We start from the raw sequence: 16,265 nt of genomic DNA on the forward strand, positions 1-16,265 counted from the left end.
AGTGCGCACACAGAGTTTGGAACTAAATGTGCCGAACGCTGGCCAGTGGAGTACCCCTTTAAGGCTAGTGTCACACAAGACCACTTTATGGAAATTTGCCACTGTAGTTTTTTAGCCAAATCTAAAAATAGATGCAACAGACTTAGGAGATATATAGGAAGGATTTATACTTCTTCTTCCTGCTGGCTCATGAACTTCTGTGGTAGTTTTCCAAAATACTGTCCTGTGTGACCCCAGCCCTATGCCAACTAATAGTTGGTCTAAACTGAGACTAGAACACCACAGTCTAAGAACGTGACAGGTTTATTGAGCCATCGTGATATATCTGGCGCGTTCTTTAACTGTCTAATCTAAGTTTACACGCTCTAAGAATTAGACATTTTTAGTAAATCTGGGCCGCAGTTTTCCGATCAGTATTCGGGCTTAATTTTGGAGCTCATTGAATACACCCATTGGTTTCTACAACAGATGGAGACTTGTAGTGTTGTTGTGTGCCATCTAGTGGCATAAGCATGTAATGCATTGCCTCTCAAAATTTGCCAGTCAACTGCTACCATAGAGACGTCCAAACTTTTCATGTTGGTGACACCCTTTTTAGACATGCATTATTATTAGTATTATTACTTGTATTGTGTGTCCTTTGTTGCTCTGGTGGGGGGACCACCAATAAGGATGATCCACAGTGGCATAATAGTAAACTAAATATACATTATCCTAAAGCGTACCACAAAAAAAAACAAAAAAAAAACTTCTATATATTACTCCCTAGGTCATGCTGATTTTTTATGTGTCTAGCTTCTGTATTTGGCTCATAAATCCCTCTGTTTTGCTGCTCACTCATTCTGACATCCACTGCTCAGGAAGGGGCATGTCTGAGACAAGCACTGAGCCCGTCCTCAATATGCATTCACTTCCTTCCTGAGTCTGCTGTGCTGTGCTGGGTCTCTTCATCCAATCACTGCAGCTGGGACATAGATGATGCTGCAGCCGAACAGGATTATGTTCTGGATGGTATAGGGACCCCTAGTGGTCTTTTTTCTTTTTTTTTAAATAAGCCATGATATCTATAAGAAGGAGATAACATTTTCTTATGAAGTATATTAGAAAGGGTAATGTTTTGCCAAGATGGACAGCATATAAAAAGATTATGATTCTGACTGTGCCCATTTATGCATTAGAGTATCAGCATTACAAAAGAGGCTGCCTCGAAAGACCCCCCCCCCTATGGCATTTCATCATCATCCTTCATCATCCTACATATCCTATATGCCATTTCAAATCCCCCTTATCACCCACTGTGCAATGTTATCCCCCCCTATATTTAATAATCACCACTAACCTCCACACATCCAGCTCCATGGCAGGTTCTGGTGCAGGCTCAGATGCTCCCGATGGTGTACTACGAGTGATGTCGTTCTGTTCTGCTCCTCAGGCGCCACCGTCAGCCACCACTCTGTCCATCTCAGGAACTGTCCAGAGCAGGATAGGTTTGCTATGGGGATTTGTTCCTGCTGTGGACAGTTCATGACACGGACAGAGGTGGCAGCAGAGAGCACTGTGGTCAGACTGGAAAGAACTACACAACTTCCTCTGGAGCATACAGCAGCTGATAAGTACCGGAAGGATTACATTTTTTAAATAGAAGTAATTTACAAGTATGTTTAACTTTGTGGCTCCAGTTGATTTAAAAAAAGTTTATTTCCACCAGAGTACCCCTTTAAAGAATTGGCCCATTTACACGGGCAGTGGAAAAATTATGCAGAGAAATTCTGTTGGAGCAGAATCCTATTGCTTTCAATGGGATCCTGCTGCACCGTGCATACAATGAATTTTCGGCAGTGGAAACATCTGTCACGGAAATTCAGATTACGGGCTCAGAAATGTATTGCTATCTATGGTGACAGCGCATTTTCGATCCTAACACTGGCTTGTTGTCCCGGCATCTGCAGCCTGTGGAATCTTCAACTGGAAATTTTCCAGGCTGACATTCCGCCATGTGAACCCTTAGGCTGGGTTCACACCACAGAATTTCCGCCTGCAATTCCGTTGAAATTGAAAATGGGTTTCCGTTCACAAATTCACACTTCGGAATTTGTGAAGCGGAATTTGTGAACAGAAAATCCGCTTGAAAATTTCCGTCTGAAGAACGGTGTTGCTCATTCTTCAGGCGGAAATACTCGCGGTACACATTGCAGTCTATTGGAGACTGCAGGGTACGCGTGGTCCTAGCGCCGACTGATTCAGTCGGTGCTGGCCGCACTAGAAATCTCCCGGAGAGTCCGCAGTGTGAACCTAGCGTTATAGAACATGTGAACATATCCTAATCTTTAAAAGAGCACCAATCTATGGTTTTGCTTTAGGACCATAGGAGGTTCCAGTGACGTGTTATCCCACCATGCATTGTAACGGTGAGTGACAGCTGACACGGACCAATCCAAAACGGCCCTGCCCATATAAGGGAGCTGCGGCCATTAAGTGCTCTCTTTCCTCGTGGGCTGCTGATAGAGGAGGATCTGCGCAGCTATCTTAAGCAGTGACCAGGCCCAAGCCTTGCGGCAACGGCCATCCATACAGAACTGTGAGTTATCTTGATCCCTGTTAACTTTGCGGGATCACCGGACCTAAATAGACCCCTAAATCCGGACGGATCTCTGCACAACTCCTAATTCTAGTAATCCTTGGATAAGTCAACGGTCCGCAGCATCTGTCAATCATTGCTGAGCTGTATAGAGACTGTATTACTGAGACTGTTGCGGTTAATTGGATGTACCGCAAGTACTTCAGTAAATTTTATGCAAGTTCAAGTTCATCCCTATTGTGGACCTTCCTTCATTTAAGCACGCACCTATCGTTTCTGGGAAGGGTGGCGATAGGCCAAAAATTTACCTCAGCGTATTAACCCCCACCCTGGCGTCACGAGTGACAGGGGTTAAATTAACCCCTCATCTACCTAAGCAACACCCCCACTGCATTATATCCCCCCAAGGGCTACCACAAACCTTTTTGGCGTTGCACAAACAGGATTCGGGTGTGTGCCTACTACTGTTGCCACTAGTTAAAGTGTACTCCCCCCAAAAAACAAACTTTATTCATGTGGTGTAAACCGTGTTGTTGTGTACGGGAGCAATGTCTGTGGTGCACCATGCAAGGGGGCCACGAGAAAGGTAAGGGGGAGGTGAAAATTCATCCGCAAATAAGATGTGTAAACTGCGCAATGAGTTCATGCTGCGATCCTCTGGTCCGGTCAGCACAGGCGGAGCCGAACTGCTGGCGGAAAAGCGTGCGAGAAAGCCTGCGCTGTGCCATGCCCCGCCCCTGGGCGTGGCTGCCAAGTTGCTGTATCACAGCAGAAAGAGAACTTGGAGATACAGGAGACGTCTCTGGAGGGACTGGAAGTCGGGGCTGCACCGATGACGTCCTTCCTGCCGGCCGCCATTTTGGGGAGTCCCACTATAAAAGACGCCCCGCACAGCGACCTCTTCAGTCTGCACAGGGAGCCGGAGAGTACAGACATGGCAGAGAGCAGCATTCCACGGGGTGAAGATGGCAAAATGGCGCAGAAACAGCGGAAAGTTGTGGCAGTCGCAGCCCGACTTTTCCAAGAACTTGCTGACCGTCTGCAGCTGTTGTCATTAGACGAAGAGGGGGCCTGCAATCTTCCCCCACTGCCTGATGATGACGTCGATTGGCCAGAGACACCTCCAGCGGAGAGCGCAGGGACACCTGGAGGTGCATCGCCGGTGAGACTGTCCCCTCACCACAGAACTTGGGGCTCGTGGGCCGAGATCCCATCGGAGGAGTCTGCAGTGAGTACCCCGCCAGAGGCGGACTTCACTTCCTCCTCCAGCCCTGAGGTCATTCCTCGATCAAGCTTGCCAAGTGCACGACCATGCTCACCGAAATTGCCACAATGGGTGTTTGGAGATGAGCCGGAGCTGATCGAATATATGCACAAGGTACTTCAGCCAATACCTGGGAAGCCACTCCCACAAATCCCAACTGCACAGAGAGAAAGGGCCCGTCAAGAAGCCGAGCTGGCCGAATTGATGGAAAAGTTAAAGGCCCGACACAAAGAACTGTATGCCCCTAAGCACGTGCATTTGCCTCATGAAGAAAAAGTGCGGTATCAAGAAAATACCAAAGAAATGCAGGCATTGTACATACGCAGATGGGATCACCCCCGAAAAGGGGAGGAGCCATTGGAAAGAAGAAGAGCAACTGTGGCACACTGGGCAGACCATCCTCGTAAACCGGCGAGCAGTGCAAAGGCCATATCTACACAAGAAGTTCTACACCTTGGAGGTGGGTGAAATTGTGGAGTACACCCCCGTCCAAAGCCTGCATGGAGAATGGGCTGCTGCGGTCACAAGACCAACTGCCCCAACACAGCTTCCTTTCAAGTATTTCCCGTCGACTGATTGGGAGTCCGATCCCTTTGACTTGAGGCCGACATGGTCCGCTCCTAAAGCCTCCATCAACGTACCCAAGGAGGAGGAGCCTCAACAGCAAAGATAATCTTCTGTGTACAGCAAAGAGCCAAGTTCATCATCTTCGGTGTACAGCAAAGAGCCAAGTTCATCATCTTCTGTGTCCCGCCAAGAGCCAAGTCTTGCACAGGATCAGGAAAGTAGGCGAAAGTTGCGGCCACCACAATCAGTACCTAGGCCCTCTCGGAGCCATGAGAGTTCGCCTGTTCCTGAGGTAACGACGAAAGGGTCATGGGTACATCCTAGTTTGGAGATGGTGCTCAAGCCCTATTGCCCCACTTACATTCCGGCTAGCAAGCCTATGGCCTCTTTGAATCCTACCATCAACCGCTCCACCCTCACCAGTGTGGTGTGGCAGAGCTATGTTAATTCCATACCTGCCCCTGATGTTGGGAGGTACAGAGGAACCAGGAGAGGCACAACAAGAGTGAGGAAGAATATTCTCTAAAGAACTTCAAAGTAATGTCTTGTTGTTTTATTAACCACTTTTGTTTTACAGCAACCAAGTTCAAGAAGTGTGCCTAGCAGAACTGTGCTAAGATTGTTCCAGTTTAAAGTAATGTAATAACTAAGCTTGTGCCTGACCATAGGTCAAGGGACTCCTAGCCAGTAGGAGATTCATAAGGACTGTACTCGGCTGATTTGTGGTACGTCCGTGTTTTCCTTTCCCTTCCCATGAACTCTTAGTGTAGGTGGACTGCTGATCCTTACACGCCAATTTGTATATTTTTATGGACTCTTAGTGTAGGTGGACTGTTGATCCATACACGTCTGTTTTATGTATACACCAGCAGCTACATAAGAACTCTTATGCTAAGTGCTCCTCTTATCAGGTGAATGCGCTTGAACTCTGTTGGAGTGTTGATAATTGTGTAGGTTTGAGTAATAAATATGTATATGGTTCTTGTACACAGGAAGGTGTCCTCGTGTCTGTGTACATAAAAAACAGGTAAAGGTTGTGCATAGAAAATAGCCCAATGTCTATGTACATAAAAAGTAGGTAAGAGTTGTACACGGAAAATGTCAGAGTGTTACACGTGTACACTAAACCCTAAAAACTTAAATAATTTTTGTACATACAAATGTATAGAATGCTAAAGGTGTTTCATAGGGAAGATTGCCCTTAAGATAGTACTTGCACACATAGTACTCTAAACTACTGACTTAAATGTACTACCTCAGTCTATGTCAGTACATACACAAAAATAAAATATATCTCACATTCAAGAAACACTTGGGAATTGTAGCCTATTGATATCCAATTCCTGCCACTGTTAGGTACACTCATGTTTCTTTTCTCTGTATTACATGTGTGAGATGCTCTACCTGGCCAGTAGGTACTCTTGCGAGTATAGAATTAAACACGTATTTCTAAAGGTAACCTAGGTAGGTTATTTGGAAGTAGCGTGTAGCCGATAGACCCTAGCAGCCAATCTTACTGTGACCTAGCTTCCGGCTAGCCAGTATACCTTTCGTGTACTAACAGGTAACTTTTGTTGGCAAAAAGTGTGAGATTTCAAAATGTTTAGTCAGCTTGAACCTAGATGTATAAAGAGCTGTACTGATGTCTAGTTAGCCTCATAAATGTTATAGAGAGCTGTAATAAATGTTTAAGGAGCTAGAAACTAAAGGTTAGATAGCTTCATCACTGTCTAGGTAGCATCAAAATGTCTAGATAGATTCCTATTGTCTAGTTAAGATACTAGTAAGAGTATCCAGAGAATGTGAATGTGTTTAATGTTTACTTAGGTTTTGTCAGGATGTATAGAAAAAAAAAAAAATATATATATATATAATCCTGTTTTAGTCCTAGTTCCTCTGCCTTAGGGGACAGGCGTCGAGGTCGACTTATTTTAAGTAAGGGGGTTTGTGGTGTCCCGGTACCATATTTTATACGTTACCTATGTAGAGGTCCCCATAGTCAGAGTCCCTAGGACATCGGGGTCCCTCTTTTCTAGTCTTCCCCTTGTCACCTCTCACTTAGCCACTAGATATATAATAGTTCTATCTGATATTTATACAGTTATAAGTATACAAAGTGTATATAGTGAATTATCTACCTGTTTGTAGCGTGACAGGACCTGCGGGTCATGTGATCTGGTCAAACTCTATGGTTTTGCTTTAGGACCTTAGGAGGTCCCTTTGACATGTTATCCCACCATGGATTGTAACGGTGAGTGACAGCTGACACGGACCAATCCAAAACGGCCCTGCCCATTTAAGGGAGCGGCGGCCATTAAGCTCTTTTTTCCTCGTGGGCTGCTGATAGAGGAGGATCTGCGCAGCTATCTTCAGCAATGACCAGGCCCTTGCGGCAACGGTCATCCATATATGTCACGATTCGGCTTCCAGGTAGTGGATCCTCTGTGTCAGCGAGGGATTGGCGTGGACCGTGCTAGTGGACCGGTTCTAAGAGGCTACTGGTTTTCACCAGAGCCCGCCGCAAAGCGGGATGGTCTTGCTGCGGCAGTAGCAACCAGGTCGTATCCACTAGCAACGGCTCTACCTCGCTGACTGCTGAGAAGGCGTGGGACAGAAGGACTAGGCAGAGGCAAGGTCAGACGTAGCAGAAGGTCGGGGGCAGGCGGCAAGGTTCGTAGTCAGGATGGGTAGCAGAAGTTCAGGTACACAGGCTTTGGACACACTAAACGCTTTCACTGGCACAAGGCAACAAGATCCGGCAAGGGAGTGCATGGGAGGAGGTCAGATAAAGGCAGGGAGCAGATGGAAGCCAATTAAGCTAATTGGGCCAGGCACCAATCATTGGTGCACTGGCCCTTTAAGTCTCAGAGAGCTGGCGCGCGCGCGCCCTAGAGAGCGGAGCCGCGCGCGCCAGCACATGACAGCAGGGGACCGGGACGGGTAAGTGACCTGGGATGCGATTCGCGAGCGGGCGCGTCCCGCTGTGCGAATCGCATCCCCAACGGCCATGACAGTGCAGCGCTCCCGGTCAGCGGGACTGACCGGGGCGCTGCAGGGAGAAAGACGCCGTGAGCGCTCCGGGGAGGAGCGGGGACCCGGAGCGCTAGGCGTAACAGTACCCCCCCCCTTAGGTCTCCCCTTCTCTTTGTCCGGTAACTGCCTCCCCTGGGATGAGGACACCGGGAAAGAATGGAGGGTTTCCTCAACGGCAGGCAGTACAGCAGGAGTGGGGATGGGGAGGGAGGGCAGAGGGCGAGGCCTGGCACGGGGCAGTGTGACACCAGGACGGGGGCCATGGGGAGGCACAGAGGCTTGCCTGACGGGACTGGGAGGGGGGGAGAGGCACTTCCTGTGGCAGGCAGAGTCCCAGTTCCTGATCTCCCCGGTGGTCCAATCAATGGTGGGGGAATGAAGCCGGAGCCAAGGCAGACCGAGGAGGACCTCAGAGGTACAGTTGGGGAGAATGAAGAACTCAATCCTCTCAAGGTGGGGTCCAATAGACATGAGGAGGGGCTCTGTGCGGTAACGCACGGTGCAGTCCAATCTGGCTCCGTTGACCGCGGAAATGTAGAGCGGCTTGACGAGACGGGTCACCGGGATGCTGAATTTATTAACAAACGACTCCAAAATAAAATTTCCAGAGGCACCGGAGTCCAAGCAGGCCACGGCTGAGAGGGAGGAGTTGGCTGAAGAAGAAATCCGCACGGGTACCGTGAGACGTGGAGGAGCAGACTTGGAACCAAGAGACGCCACACCCACGTGAGCTGGGTGCGTGCGTGCGTTTCCCAGGCGTGGAGGACGGATAGGGCAATCCACCAAGAAATGCTCGGTACTGGCACAGTAAAGACAGAGATTTTCTTCTCTACGGCGATTCCTCTCTTCCTGGGTCAGGCGAGACCGATCCACTTGCATGGCCTCCTCGGCGGGAGGCCCAGACGAAGACTGCAAAGGATGCTGTGGGAGAGGTGCCCAGAGATCTAAGTCTTTTTCCTGGCGGAGCTCTTGGTGTCGCTCAGAAAAACGCATGTCAATGCGGGTAGCCAAATGGATGAGTTCTTGGAGGTTGGCAGGAATCTCTCGTGCGGCCAGCACATCCTTGATGCGACTGGATAGGCCTTTTTTAAAGGTCGCGCAGAGAGCCTCATTATTCCAGGATAGTTCAGAAGCAAAAGTACGGAATTGTATGGCGTACTCGCCAACGGAAGAATTACCCTGGACCAGGTTCAACAGGGCAGTCTCGGCAGAAGAAGCTCGGGCTGGCTCCTCGAAGACACTCCGGAGTTCAGCGAAGAAGGCCTGGACTGTGGCTGTGGCAGGATCATTGCGGTCCCAGAGCGGTGTGGCCCAAGACAAGGCCTTTCCTGAAAGAAGGCTTACTACGAACGCCACCTTAGACCGTTCTGAAGGAAACAAGTCCGACAACATCTCCATATGCAGGGAACACTGAGACAAAAATCCACGGCAGAGTTTAGAGTTCCCATCAAATTTGTCCGGCAGGGACAAGCGGAGGTTAGGAGCGGCCACTCGCTGCGGAGGAGGTGCAGGAGCTGGCGGAGGAGATGGTTGCTGCTGTAGCAGAGGCAGAAGTTGCTGTAACATGGCGGTCAACTGCGACAGCTGCTGTCCTTGTTGGGCAATCTGCTGCGATTGCTGAGCGACCACCGTGGGAAGATCAGCGAGACTTGGCAGCGGCACCTCAGCGGGATCCATGGCCGGATCTACTGTCACGATTCGGCTTCCAGGTAGTGGATCCTCTGTGTCAGCGAGGGATTGGCGTGGACCGTGCTAGTGGACCGGTTCTAAGAGGCTACTGGTTTTCACCAGAGCCCGCCGCAAAGCGGGATGGTCTTGCTGCGGCAGTAGCAACCAGGTCGTATCCACTAGCAACGGCTCTACCTCGCTGACTGCTGAGAAGGCGTGGGACAGAAGGACTAGGCAGAGGCAAGGTCAGACGTAGCAGAAGGTCGGGGGCAGGCGGCAAGGTTCGTAGTCAGGATGGGTAGCAGAAGTTCAGGTACACAGGCTTTGGACACACTAAACGCTTTCACTGGCACAAGGCAACAAGATCCGGCAAGGGAGTGCATGGGAGGAGGTCAGATAAAGGCAGGGAGCAGATGGAAGCCAATTAAGCTAATTGGGCCAGGCACCAATCATTGGTGCACTGGCCCTTTAAGTCTCAGAGAGCTGGCGCGCGCGCGCCCTAGAGAGCGGAGCCGCGCGCGCCAGCACATGACAGCAGGGGACCGGGACGGGTAAGTGACCTGGGATGCGATTCGCGAGCGGGCGCGTCCCGCTGTGCGAATCGCATCCCCAACGGCCATGACAGTGCAGCGCTCCCGGTCAGCGGGACTGACCGGGGCGCTGCAGGGAGAAAGACGCCGTGAGCGCTCCGGGGAGGAGCGGGGACCCGGAGCGCTAGGCGTAACAATATAGAACTGTGAGTTATCTTAATCCCTGTTAACTTCGCGGGATCACCGGACCTAAATAGACCCCTAAATCCAGACGGATCTCTGCACAACTCCTAATTCTAGTAATCCTTGGATAAGTCAACGGTCCGCAGCATCTGTCAATCATTGCTGAGCTGTATAGAGACTGTATTACTGAGACTGTTGCGGTTAATTGGATGTACCGCAAGTACTTCAGTAAATTTTATGCAAGTTCAAGTTCATCCCTATTGTGGACCTTCCTTCATTTAAGCACGCACCTATCATTTCTGGGAAGGGTGGCGATAGGCCAAAGATTTACCTCAGCGTATTAACCCCCACCCTGGCGTCACGAGTGACAGGGGTTAAATTAACCCCTCATCTACCTAAGCAACACCCCCACTGTATTATATCCCCCCAAGGGCTACCACAAGTGGAAATCTACACTTAGAGCGCATTAGCTCTGTAAGGCTTTTCAGCCTTAAAATGTGGTAAGAATATTTCCGTTCACTTATTTAGAGTTTAAAGGGTTATTCTGGAAAAAAAAAATGCATTACATTATTTTGTGCCAGAAAGTTCTACAGATTTGTAATTTACTTCTATTTTAAAATCGCAATCCTTCCAGTACTTATCAGGTGATGTATACTACAGAGGAAGTTGTGTAGTTCTTTCTAGTCTGACCACAGTGTTCTCTGCTGCCACCTCTGTCCGTGTCAGGAACTGTCCAGAGCAGGAGCAAATCCCCATAGCAAGCAAACCTATCCTGCTCAGGACAGTTCCTTGAGATGTCAGCAGAAAAGAACTACACAACTTCCTCTGGAGCATAAAGCACCTGATAAGTACTGGAAAGATTAAGATTTTTAAATAGAAGTAATTTACAAATCTGTATAACTTTCTGGCACCAGTTGATTTTTAAAATAAATTTCCACTGGAGTACCCGTTTAATTGAAAAACTTATTCTGCGTGCTCCACCTTTTTTTTTACTGAATGCCTATATATGGAATAAGTAGTTGAAAAAAAGGAAAATGAGAGCAAAGGACACTTTTTTGGCCTCCATCGTGTCAATAAGACTCTATAGATGCCTGGAGTTTTCCTTCTTGTGCATGCACCAAATAGTAAGATAGAAATGGTTGGTAAGCACGGTAGACATGGAAGAAGCATGCCACAAGAGCAGTGGTCTCAAACTGTGGCCCTCCAGATGTTGCAAAACTTCAACTCCCAGCATGCCCGGACAGCCAACGGCTGTCCAGGCATGCTGGGAGTTGAAGTTTTGCAGCATCTGGATGGCCACAGTTTGAGAACACTACACAAGAGAGTGCCAGGAGGTAGTCACTGCAAACACCATGACAGACATTTATCAAGCGATTTAGTTACATTTTTTTTACTAAAAATGTCGCACCTGCGACTATGCGATTTTTCGTGCGACATTTTGACTGGAAAGCGAGAAAAGCAAGTTTTACAAAACGTAACTACGTAGTAATAATTTTAAAATGGACTACGGGTAGTCTGGTATTTATTAACTGCGACAGTCGCAACTGCGCAAAAAAATAAAAGGCGCAACAAGGTTAAAAATTGACTAAATTTACTCCAGCTCAAACATGGAGCAGAAAAAGCTACTACCAAAGTAAAAAAGGAAAAAATTGCTTACGTGAAAGAAAATTATCAACAGGCTGAAACCAGTTGATAAATAAGTCGCACATAAGCAAAAAAAAAAGTACTAAAAAAAGGAAGACATAAGCAAACATTGATAAATGTCCCTCCATGTGAATTCAGCCTGAGGTCTGCACTAGTTAAGGCATCATGTCACCATGGAGCTTATCATTGTTAAAGGGGTACTTTGCTGGAAAACATTTTTTTAAACTATCGTAACTGGTGCCAGAACATTAAACAGATTTGTAAATTACTTCTGTTTAAAAATCTTAGTCCTTCCAGTACTTATTAGCTGCTCTATACTACAGAGGAAGTTCTTTTCTTTTTGAATTTCCTCTCTATCTGACCACAGGGCTCTCTGCTGACACCTCTGTCCATGTCAGGAACTGTCCAGAGTAGGAGAAAATCCTCATAGCAAACCTATGCTACTCTGGACAGTTCCTGACATAGACAGAGGTGTCAGCAGAGAGCACTGTGGTCAGACAGAAAGGAAATTCAAAAAGAAAATAATTTCCTGTGGAGCTTACAGCAGCTGATAAGTACTGGAAAGATTAAGATTTTTAAATAGAAGTAATTTACAAATCTGTTTGACTTTCTGGCACCAGTTAAAATAATAATGATAATTATAATAATAATAATAATAATGTTTGCCAGTGGAGTACCCCTTTAAGGCACAAGGTGAGCAGGATGACCTTATCCCTCTTGTCACCGCTTCTAGTCTGGTCTCATTTTTGGAAACCGTCCTGAAGAGCGATCTCCTCCAAGTACATTCTACAAGCGGTGAGATGTCTCATCTTCTTCCCTCTGCCTAATCCCATATTAGAAGCCGTGACTGCTATGGTACAGAATGAGAAGATTGTGTTACTAAGGCCTATCCCGGATTTCACGGTAGGGAGTGGATCCATTCTATTCATAGTAACATCCTCCTTCTCTGTCTATTAAAGAGGTATAACAGGACTTTGATAGTGATGTCTTATTCTGAGACTAGGTGAACTATATCAGATTGGTGGTAGTCAAACTCCTGGCTCCTTCACCATCCTTAAAGGGGTTCTCCACATCCTTGCCTTCCGGAGCTCTGCTCGCAGCATCCGAAAGTTTATTACTCCGACGCTGTGTGCGGGCTTCCTTGTTCGAGGCCGCCCCCTCGTGACATCACGCCTGCCCCCTCGTGACGTCACGCCCACCCCCTCGTGACGTCACGCCCACCCCCTCGTGACGTCACGCCCGCCCCCTTAACGCAAGTCTATGGGAAGGGGGCGCGACCGCTGTCGCTAACAATAGTGGACAAAACCTGGACCAATCACAATGAAGATGGTTGCAAGCAAAAGATCTTCATATTTTATTCAATTTTGTTTTTAAAGGGCACAGAAATGACACATTTCAAATTTTCTGTTCTCTGTCACGTAAGTGCAGAATTAAAGGGGTACTCCGGTGGAATTTTTTTATTCATCTCGATTGGCTCCAGAAACAAATTTGTAAATTACTTCTATTTAAAAAAATCTTAATCCTTCCAGTACTTAACAGCTGCTGTATGCTCTACAGGAGGTTGAGTAATTATTTTCACTCTGACCACACTACTCTCTGCTGACACCTCTGTCCTTGTCAGGAACTACTTTCCAGAGAAGAACAGGTTTGCTATGGGATTTGCTTCTACTCTGGACAGTTCCTGACATGGACAGAGGTGTCAGCAGGGAGCACTGTGGTCAGACTGAAAAGAACTACTCAACTTCCTGTGGAGCATACACCAGTTGATAAGTAGTCACCAGTTGATCTTAAAAAATTTTATTCCACCGGAGTACCCCTTTTAAAAAGCACTTGTTCTGTGCATTAAAAAAAAAAGTTAAATAATATATGAAGCTCTTTGGCTTGTGACCATCTTCTCTGTGACTAGTGACTTCATAACGGTCACTGGGCTACAATATACCTTTGTATTGCTATGACTGGGAAAGGATCCAGTCCGTTAGGACCCCTGACTGCATCCACCCTATATTTCTAAATGCATCCAATTCTGTACACATGTACAATGCATTTAAAAGTTTTCAGACCTGTTCACTTTTTTTTTAACATTTTGTTATGTTCCGACCTTATGCTTTAAAGGGGTACTCCGGTGCTTAAACATCTTATCCCCTTTCCAAAGGATAGGGGATAAGATGCTTGATCTCGGGAGTCCTGAAGCTGGGGACCCCCGTGATCATGCATGCGGCACCCCGTTTGTAATCAGTGCCCGGAGCGTGTTCGTTCCGGGACTGATTACCGGCAACCGCAGGGCCGGCGGCGTGTGACGTCACGCCTCCACCCCCGTGTCACGTCACGCTCCGCCCCTCAATGCAAGCCGAAGGGAGGGGGCATGATAGCTGTCACGCCCCCTCTCATAGACTTGCATTGTACATGGTCAGGATTAGGTACTGAGTGATATATATATATATGAAAATAAATATTTTTGTTGGATCTGACGGGTACGCTTTAAAGGAAAACTGTCAGCTTGCTTCCCCCGGACTAACCAGTGGTATTGTCTGGTAGTGCGGGGACGCTGATCATTTTGATGCATACCGTGCCCGGATCCGCCGCACAGTTCGCCCGCTTTTTTCTTGATATGCAAATTAACTGCTAACTGGCATGGGCGGGGTTACTGCCTTCATCTGGCACTGTGACGTAACAGCCTGCAGCACCGCCCGGCTTATGAATATTCATGTTCTCCCTCATCATCTCCCTCTCCTCCCCGCTGATTTCAGGACTCCATTACGCATGTGCTGGCTTCCTGTCTACACCCGGAAGCCGCTTCAGTGCAGTGGAGTCAGATGCCAGATGAAGGCAGTAACCCCGCCCGTGCCAGTTAGCAGATAATTTGCATATCAAAAAGAAAGATGAGAACAGGCGAACGACGCGGCGGATCCGGCCATGGTATGCATCAAACTGACCAGTACCGCTGGTTAGTGCGGGGGGAGCAAGCTGACAGTTTTCCTTTTAGGGGTACTCCGCTACTCCAGCGTTCTGAACATTACGTTCAGAACGCTCGGAGCCGGAGGCCGTGATCGTGACGTCATGGTCACGCCCCCTCGTGACCTCACACCACACCCGTCCATTCATGTCTGTGTGAGGGGGCGTGTGACATCACATGAGGAGTGGCTGTGACATCAAGACCACTACCAGCGTTTGTTTAGGGGATAAGATGTCTGATCGAGGGGTCCTGCTGCCGAGGACCCCCGCAATCAGACATCTTATGCCCTATCCTTTGGATAGGGCATATGATGTCTAGCAGCCAAGTACCCCTTTAAATTTAAAAAAAATCTACTTTTCCCATCATTCTGCACTCATTTCCCCACAATGACAGAATGTTAGAAATCTTTACTAATTTACAAAAAAGGAAAACGTATTGTAATGACAAGTATTCAGACCCTTTGCTAAGTATTAGGTTGAAGCTTTTTTGGCAGATATTACAGTCTTCTTAGGGATGAGGCCACAAGGTTCACAGCTAGATTTGGGATTTTTTTGCCATTCTTCTCTACAGATCCTCTCAAGCTCTATCAGGTTGGATGAGGACCATTGGTGGAAGCCATTTTCAAATATCTTCAGAAATGTTCAAGTCAGAGCTCTGGCTGGGCCACTCAAGGACATTCACATCGTTGTCCCTAAGCCGCTCCTGTGGTGTCTTGGCTGTGTGCTTAGGGTCATTGTCTTGTTAGAAGGGGAACCTTCGTCCCAGTCTGAGGTCCAGAGCACTCTTGAGGCTGGGAAGTTGAATCTTGCCTTCTTTAGACCAGAGAATCTTGTCTCTCACAGTTTGAGAGTCCTTAGGTGCTGTTTCTCAAACTCCATTCCGCTTTCATGCATCTTTTACTGAGGAGAAGCTTCTTTTTGGCCATAAATCCCAGATTTGTGAAGTGCTGCAGTGATGGTTGACCTTCTGAAAGTTTCTCCCATCTGCACACAGGATCTTTGGCGATCAGCCAGAGTGGCCATTGTGTTCTTAGTCACCTCTCTTCCCCCGATTAGGGAGGGTTCACACTCCGATTTCACTCTACAGCTGCCAGATCCAGTTGGGGGGAGCAAAAACCAGCTGCTCCCATATCCCAGGCGGACCTGGCCCATATCTAATTCATTTCAATGAGCAGACTGGGGTCAAACTGTAACTCCGGTCGGCACATTTTTGCCCCGCATCCAGTTTTCTGACCGGACCTAAAGCCATGGTATGCCGCGGTTTTAGGTCCGGTCAGAAAACGGAATAAGGGGCAAAAATGTACTGACCGGAGTCACCGTTTGACCCCAGTCTGCTCATTGAAATGAATTAGATACGGGCCAGGTCCAGCTGGGATACGGGAGCGGCTAGTTTTTGCTCCCCCCATCTGGATCTGGCAGCCGTAGAGTGAAATCGTAGTGTGAACCCACCCTTACTCAGTTTGATGGATCGGCCAACTCAAGGACAAGTCATGGTTGTTTCAAACTTCTTCAGTTTAAGAATTATGGAGGACAACATGCTCTTGGGAACTTTCAATACAGCATTTTTTCTTTGTACTCTTCCCCTCTCCAGATCTGTGGCTCCATACAATCTTGTCTCTGAGCTCTACAGGCAGTTCTTTCAACCTCAAGGCTTAGTTGTTGCTCTGTCATGTACTGTCAGCTGTGAGACCTTATATAGACAGGGGTCTAATCATGTCCAATCACCTGAATTCACCACAGGTGACTCCAATCAAGGTGTAGATACATCTCAGAGGTGATCGAGAGAAATGGGAGGAGCCAAAGCTAAACTGGGGGGGGGGGGGGGAAGGGGGGATTTATCAAAACC

At 47.8% G+C, this 16,265-nt stretch overlaps 1 protein-coding gene across 1 annotated transcript in view; it reads right to left on the reverse strand.

Moving 5' to 3' along the window:
• LOC130360564 (zona pellucida sperm-binding protein 2-like) overlaps positions 1-15,881 on the reverse strand; it is a 59,602-nt gene extending 43,721 nt beyond the window's left edge. Inside the window, exon 1 of the mRNA XM_056563091.1 lies at positions 15,869-15,881. The gene's annotated coding sequence lies outside the window, so the exon portion shown is untranslated. The remainder of the gene's footprint in view (positions 1-15,868) is intronic.
• Positions 15,882-16,265: the final 384 nt, after the last annotated feature.

The sequence above is a fragment of the Hyla sarda genome, chromosome 3 (genome assembly GCF_029499605.1).
Source record: "Hyla sarda isolate aHylSar1 chromosome 3, aHylSar1.hap1, whole genome shotgun sequence".
Classification (NCBI taxonomy): domain Eukaryota; kingdom Metazoa; phylum Chordata; class Amphibia; order Anura; family Hylidae; genus Hyla; species Hyla sarda.